General features: G+C 38.7%; 1 pseudogene; it reads right to left on the bottom strand.

The window, feature by feature from the left end:
* Positions 1-248: 248 nt before the first annotated feature.
* On the bottom strand, positions 249-8,164 carry LOC141287067 (taste receptor type 1 member 1-like; annotated as a pseudogene).
* Between the last annotated feature and the right edge of the window lie 316 nt (positions 8,165-8,480).

Below are 8,480 nucleotides of genomic sequence, written 5' to 3' on the forward strand. Positions count from 1 at the left end.
ACCATTGCACACATTGGGTGGTCATTACGCCAATCGATCACCACTTATTCAGCCCATGATCAGACCATGCTTTACTAAGAGCAGGTGTGACCTTAGAGCAGGTGGTGAGGCACATTGTTGTCACAACAGATGCCTCCAAGATGGGCTGGGGCACTGTATGCAACAGGCACATAGCCATAGGCTCCTGGACAGGCCAGACCATGTAGTGGCAAATTAATTGCCTTGAATTGCTAGCAGTACTGCTCGCCCTACACCTGTTCTAGGTATTGCTTCAGGGCAAGCATGTGCTCGTCTGGATGGACAACACTGTGAAGGTTGCATACATCAGTTATTAAGGAGGTGTAAGCTCCTGATGCATGTCCTGCATCCAGATCTCTGAAACCTCCATGTGTGGCTCCTGCACAGGATGCAGCAGACTTAAGTGGACCTAACACTATCACTCAGACTAAAGCCCCCTCTACTAGGCAGTCTTATTCCCTGAAGTGGATTCTGTTTATTGAGTGGTGTTCTTCTCACTGGGAAGACCTCCAAAGATGCTCAGTCGTGTTTTTTTTTTTTCTTTTGACAGAGGGGTTGGAGCATAGGCTGACCCACTCTACGTTGAAATTGTATGTTGACAGTGGACAGCAGGTCTTTGGTAAAGGACGACTTGATCATCAGGTTCCTGACTGTGCCCCTTCTTCTCTTGGGATTTATATGTGGTCCTTGCTGGACTGCAGAGAGCTATAAACAATGAGCTTAAGATCCTGTCCTTTAAGGCAGCGATTCTTACCATGCTTACTTCCCTCAAGAGGATGGGGGACCTTCATGCATTTTTAGTCAATAAAACATACCTAGAATTTAGGTTGACTGACTCACATAATCCTGAGACCCTGGCTTGGATATATGCCCAAAGCCCACTATTCCCTTCAGGGACCAAGTGGTAAACTTGCAAGCACTGCTTCTGAAGGAGGCAGACCCAGCTCTTGCGATCCTGTGTCCCATCCGCACTTTGCGCATTTTCATAAACAATACCCAGAGCTTCAGAAGCTCAGACCAGCTCTTTGTCTTGGTATAACAGGTACAAAGTAAGCCATGCCCCATGGTTGTGAGAGCTCACTCCACTCAGAATGCTGACATACCTCTCTGCCAGACATTTGTAGGGCTGCGGGCTGGGTGACACATAACACCCATATTGTACAATCTTCAGGTTGAGTCAAGTCAATTCACCCTTATTTATATAGCGCTTTTAACAATACAGATTGTGTCAAAGCAACTTTACAGAATTTAAACAGGACAATAGTGTGTAAGTAACATATTATTGTAAACAATAAATTTTCAGTTAAAGGGAATTCATCAATGAATTCAGTGATATCATCATCCAGTTCAGTTCAGGTTGAGCCAATGTCCTCCTGTGTGTGTGAACAAGTAATTGGTTAGAGGGCTGGCTCGGTGTCTTGCTTGCAACACCATTCCTCTACGGAGGGGATACAAGCGCTTTTCCTCCAGGAGCCACTCTTAAAGGGCAATATGTCAGGTCAGTTCATGTTTCATGTCTTTAATTTTATATTTTTGTTCTTGGTTCATGTCATGTGATTCTCTGTTCCCCATGTGATCCACTCATGTGATACCCTTGTTTGTGTGTTTTGTTTTTTGCATTGTACTTTGCTTGGTGTGATTTGTTCTGGTTGTTTTTTTGTTTTATTGCTTTCAGATAGTTCTTGTTGGGTCATTAGTAGTGTACACAGCCTTCATGCTCCCATTATCTTTTGTATAGTTGTTTCATGTAGACTTTTGCTTTGTCAAGTCAAGTTTTTGTTATTTTGTGTTTGTTTATTAATTATTTAATAAACTGCACCTGGGATCAGTTCACCCTCAGTGGATGGTTTGTTACAGGGATCTGTACGGGTCCATTCCTGCAGCTACATCTAGCACTTGACCATAGGGCTAATACCCAAATTTGCATTACAAACTTTCATGTTCTTTTTTCAGTTTGTGAATGGAATGAGCTGAATGATTTAGGTGCTGCTTTCTCTCCTTTTGCAGAAGCAACAGACTTCACAGAGAGTGAGAAAATGCTGCAGGCCATAGCCCTTAGACAGTGCCATTTAAAGAAATTCTCTGGGATCTTTGCGAGAACCAAAATGGTTCAGAAAAATGTGAATGAGGACCAGTTTGACCATGATGTGTATTTCTTGTCTGCAGTGATTTATCCGCAATTTGGCCTTAACTGAGTTGATCTAGACCTGTGCCCGTATTCACAAAATATTTCATCTTGTCACTAGGAGTTCTCCTAAATATCAGTAATAGTTTTTAGCTAACAGATTTTTTTTCTCTTAAAACCTATTCACAAAGCTGCTGAGATAAGCTTTTACTAAGGAATAGAGAGAAGTCTTAAGCTAAGAGTAAGGGGCGGGGTTGACCTTGTTGCTATGGATGATGTCAGCATGCTTACTAACTATGCACAGTGTGATTGGCTGATAGGGGAGGGGTCTCTGTCGGAGATTGATTCATAGAAATATTGTAGAGCACAATATTATTTTGCCATATTCAAATAAAGGTTTAAAAAAGAAAAATGATGTGTGTTTAAAAATAAAGATTTTAAAGTGCAGGCTATGTGGCTTACTAATTAAACAACTATATGTTCAGCTAATTGTCAGCCTTTAAATGTGTGCTTCTTGTAAACAATTTGTGGATATACATACGAACACTCTTTTAAGTAACAGAGTAGAATAATCATGGCTGAATGCATGCAAACATAAAAGACAACCAAACTGAATGCAAGTACACCTGTTACAGGTACTTCTTGCCATTGCACACTGATTTTTTTTGTATGCATTTTTTCATATTCGTCATTCTAAAAACTTGTCATGCACATAAACTTTGCACACTAGTCATATAATTCATTCATTGCAAAAAAAAAAATCTAATAAAAAATGTCGCAAAACAAGCAGTGAGGATGTTGTCCACTCTCTTCTTAAAAAGAGAAAAAAAGAAAGGACATATTGGGTCCATCCAATTATAAGATATAGAGAGGAAGGAGAGAATACTTCTTGCATGCACCTCCTTATTAAGGAGCTGATTATTAAGAATATCAGTAAACTTTGATGCTTTGTTAGCATTACTGGAGCCACGTATTATAAAGAAGACCACTAATTTCTGTGAACTCAGTGTACAAGGACGTTTGCAGTGGATGAACTTGTTAGGCGCAATTCTGGATTTTGGCGTTCGCTTGTATGAGGGCTCTAAACTGTCAAAACAGTTATTTATTTTTTACCCGATGAAAATTTCGGACAATGACCTTTCAAAAGCACAAATTTGGAGATAACCTCCAAAAGAAAAAAAAAAAAAAAGATGCGTAGGAAAACAGCCTATGTGAGCAAACAAGTGCAGCGTGTTTCTAAAATGTCTGAGGCAGATTACACTGACAACAGCCAATTTAGGAAAGTTTGGGATTTGATCTTAGTGATTTAGGAGTCCTCTTCACTACTCCTAACATTTCACAGGTTTCAGAGCTAGTTTTAGCTCTAGAATGCTTTGTGAAATACTCTTAGAGCAAACATTTTGGAGTCCTAAATTTAGGACTGACACGCCCATTATTTGTACGATTTTCTCCTAAATCATCAAGTAATACAGAGTTCAGACTGCACGATTTTCAAAGCAATCGTGTCACAGATCTTTTCACACTGCATGACTATCTGGGGTAGCATTCCGTCGCTTCTGTGTTCACGCTGCACGATGGATCGGCGACAGGGGGTTTCACACGGCATGACTTTACAATAGGAAGAATCGCCGACAACTTTGTCCCGGTCCGCAAACTACGTCCCACAACCAAACACACGCGAGAAGTGACATGGAAACAACGTGAGGTCAGTCGTGCAAGTTCTCACGTGAGTTCTCATGTGAGACTGGGATTATTATAAAAAAAATGTTAGCCCGCAAGAAGCTTGTCATACAAATTGCATGTGCACTCATTTGCAGCGAAAAGAAAAGAAGCCGAAGATATGCTTGTTGATATTGTGGTCTATACCTTCGTAACTCCTCCCCCAACTTCCCGCTGGCCTGGATGTTGCTGTCTCATTGGCTGTAGGTAATCGCCGATGTGATTTTCAGTCAGATCACCTTTCACACGGCATGATTTTGAATCGCAGACAGGTCCAGATATTTAGCATGCCAAATATCTCACGGGTGTCAGCGACACGTCGGCGATTCTCTCAGATCACGTCTTTGATAGTTCACACTGTGTGATTGTCACTCACGTGAACGAGCACCGATTTGCCTGTGATTTTGGGCATTTGTCGGCGATTTCTCAAAACCTGTCGGCGAGTCAAAATCAGGGCTAAAATCATGAAGTCTGAACTCGGCATTAGGAGCTACTTTTAGCCTTAAGATGTTTTGTGAATAGGGCCCAGGTTTGCCCAAACTTGGTCCTGGAGGGCTGATGTGCTGCTGAGTTTAGCTCCAACTTGCCTCAACACACCTGTTTGAAAGTTTCTAGCATGCCTTGAAAGAGCTTGATTTGCTTGTTCAGATGTGTCTGCTTGGGGTTGGAGCTAAACTCTGCAGAACACTGGCCCTCCAAGACCGAGTTTGGACACCCCTGATCCACACGTAACCAACAGCAAGAATCCAGTTTCGGTGAAGAAATTCAAAGATCTGAAAAGAGATGTTATAGGTAATGCATTTTATTTGCTTAACATTACAATGCTTTGTCTGTATAATTTTAAGAAGAAACCTTTTATGTCTACCATATAATCTGTATTCAGTAGAGCATAAAAATGCAATGTAGTTTCCTGCTGCTTCAAATGCTCCACTATCATTCCTCAAATGAATCCCAAAAGTTGTTTGAGAGTTTGTGAATTAATGTGAGTGTGAAAAGACAGACAGTATGACATCAAACATAGAAAACAGCTGATCCACACTTTCTAAATCTATATGGATTACTTAGAGACTAAGTCACAGAAGTTTTGAAAATGTTCTTTATTACAAGTTTAAAAAAGGAGAAGAAGAAGGAAGCATGTTTATATCACATTTAAATGTAAATACCAGCATGTAAACAAAAGTTCTATAAATATTTAAAATACTCTTTTATTCACAGTTTCTTAATGCAGACTGAACCCAGAATTGATCTCCATTCTCTACTTTGCCTGTGTTTCTTTAAGATCGTGGTAACATGATAGTGAAGAATCTAAACCACTAACGCAGAGTAAAAAGATAATTTTTTGTACACAATGACTAATGTCTAAGAACTGCTAATGGTTTGGGTGTAATTCTGAATAGATGATTGAAAGTATGCAGCAGTGTTTTTCTGTGGTTGGAATATTATGATGTAAGATTTTGGTATGAAATAACTGAAGAGAATTCCATTTATACTGGATATCTGGGCCACTGCATTCAAAATTGCCATGTATTTGCTTTTGATCGTGAGGTTTACTGTAAAGTATGCAATCCAGGTCATATAGTACAAAATGAGACTAAAAGTTACTGATTTGGCCTCATTGCAATTTTTAGGCAGATCTCTTCCCATGTAAGAAAACAACAGACACAGGAAACCAAGAAACCAACTTATGAACACAACTATAGATAAGGTTATAGGGTTCCCCCTTTCACAGATGAACATAAGTTGGTCTTTATAAGTCCATGAGTCAGCGACAAGTTTGACAGGATTGACAGTCATCCATATCACACAGGAAACTAAATGAATGAGAAAAGTAAATGCAACAAAGAGCCACTGGCCACTGTGTTTTACCCAAAGGCTGTGCATCCAAAGGGTCCAAAGGAACGGACAGTCAAACAGGAAATACAGACAGTGAAGAAAAATGCAAATATGGCATCTCTCAGTAGGCAAAATACAAATGTGGGTTTTCCAAAGAAAAAGAAGACACTTATGCTAGACAAAATCAAACTGGCCAACATGAGGAAACACATGCTGCCACCAGCAGACTTCACCACTGGTGTGTCGTAATTGTAGGCAAAAAGGCAAAATACGGCAATAAGAAGAATAACTAGGCATGCAGTAGAAACCATGACAATGATGGAGAGGATTTCTGTGAACTCAGGATAGACAACAGAACGTGTCTTACATGTGGTGCTGCCCTCATCAGACCATTCACTCTCTGCACATGGAAAACAGGTATAGGGGCCCCCTGAAAAAAAAAAAAATAGTTTAGTAATAGCATTTTGCTAAAAAGCCATAACTGCATAAATTGATGTGGGAGAATGATTTGATTTTAAGTCACACAATAGTTTGAAGAATGCTGGTAACCAAAGAGTTACAATTGACATTCACAAAAAAATAAATACATTACAATAGTAGTCAATAGGATGGTTACTAATATTCTTCAAAATATCTTATTTTGTGTTCTGCAGAAAAACTAAATAAATTATTAAATGAATGCATACAGGTTTTACATATATATTTTTTTTAGGTGGATTATCTTTTTAAATACCAAGTTGTGATTGACTGCTTAAGGTACTTACAAGAAAAATCCACATAGCTGTTACTTGGACATTTTTTACAAGTAAAACAGCAACTATGAAAACCTTCAGGTTGCCTTGAATATCCCGCCTTTACACTCAACAGAACAGTTTGAGAAAGGAACCTTTAAGGAATAGGAAAATGTGTTATTAAAGTTCAGTAAATAAAACCTACGACTAAATGGAAATTCTTTGTATTAGAACAATAGTCAAACATTTCATAGCCCAGAAAAACAGTGGGCAGAAGAGTGGTCGAGTTATTAACAAAAATGACTTACAGAATTCTTATGCCAGGGCATAAGAGAGTTGTCGATGGTAAAAATAATTTCAGGTAGTTTATCATATCTGCCCACAATCTCAAACTGTGGAGGATTCACATCAGTGCGCCAGAGCACAAATGCATAACTAATAGTGGGATCATAATTATCATCGTATTTCACCTGACGGCCATTGAGAGAAAAATTCAACTTCTTTATTTCTTCCAGAAGCTGTTGTGTGTTCAAATAAAAAAAAAAAAAAAATACATTGTTACTTCAATAATGTAAGTAAAAAAAAAAAAAAAACCTTGTCAAGGATTCAAATAAATTCACTTACCATGGCTTGGCTATTGCGTTTTTGTGGCATTCATTCATGTCACACTACAGAACCTTATGTAGTGCATGAGCTATAGTATATACAGCAATATAAATGGCAAAGGGGTGTGTGGGACTCTCATTTATAATGTCCTCTGCACTCAACAATGAGCAGTAATCACAAACTTGATTACATGTCTTACTCTTACTCTGGTAGTCATTCTCAGCTCTATCATTATGGCCAGCATCAGTTGTTTCTCTGACTTTATAGATGAATTCATTAAATCCTGGCAGTGACAACAGGCTCTCTGTGATGCCAATGATTGTGCCAATTTTACCAATTCCTGGCTCGCTTGGAATCTGTTGATTCATAGACCATGCTTGACTTGCAATCCATACTTTGTCTTGGATTTTGTTCGCTATGGCTGCTTTGATAATTTTGCTTGCATATTGTGGCAAAGCATACACTACAATTACATTGATGTTGAGCTTATCAATCTTTTTAAGTATTAGACTGTAGTTTGCATTTAGACTTAGACCCTCTTGATAGGCCAAACAAATGCCAGTATTGTGTATATGCTTGTTAAACAGATTTAGTCCATCTGAACTGTAATCATCTTTACTACCAATAAAGGCAACCCAGTTCCTTCCAAACCACCGAATGATGTGAATAATCATCTCTATCAGGTCTTTGTTGCTAGGCATTGTTCTTACAAAAGAAGGATACTGAAGTTTATTGCTTAGCGCATAGCTAGTAGCTCCATAATTCACCTTTGAAAGAGAAGAAAACACTCCTATAGTAGCTCAATAGTCCTGAACAAAAGGTAGAATGTAAGTGTATATTTCGTTATATAAACTTCATAAAGAAACATGATTTACCATTGGTATAAGGTCCATTGTGATCAGTGGTGCAATAGTAATAGTTCTTGAGCTTCCATATGGCCCTGTTAAAGCAATCACTTTAGGCTGAGAGTTGTTTAGTTTTTCTTTAGGTCTTATCGATCCATTCTTTGAGATAAAACTTAAGACTGAACAAAAATTCCTTGTGTTAGAACAATGTCAAAAATGTCATATCCCAGAGAAACATTAGGCAGAAGAGCGGTGGAGTTATTAATCTCTTCAACAGCAAACCCCATTACTTGCAACATCTTATAGCCAGACTTTGAGGAAATGTGCCTTAAAAACATTAGTGAAGAAGTTAATAGCTTATAATTGAACATTCAGTTTAGCAATGAGTACTTTGAGGAAATGCTGATTTGATTAAATTTTACTGTACACTGATAACCCTAGACTGGTAAAAGATCCTTGCTAACCAGAAACATTCAGTGGTCTCCGGGGGGAAAAAGTTGTCACACGGTCAATTTCATGTAAAGCAAAAAGGCCACCCAGTAAGTAATCTCCCTCCAAGCTAAATTCTGATGTTGAACAAGAAACTTTGGAAAAGAAACAATT

Source organism: Garra rufa, chromosome 15 (assembly GCF_049309525.1).
Source record: "Garra rufa chromosome 15, GarRuf1.0, whole genome shotgun sequence".
NCBI classification, from domain to species: domain Eukaryota; kingdom Metazoa; phylum Chordata; class Actinopteri; order Cypriniformes; family Cyprinidae; genus Garra; species Garra rufa.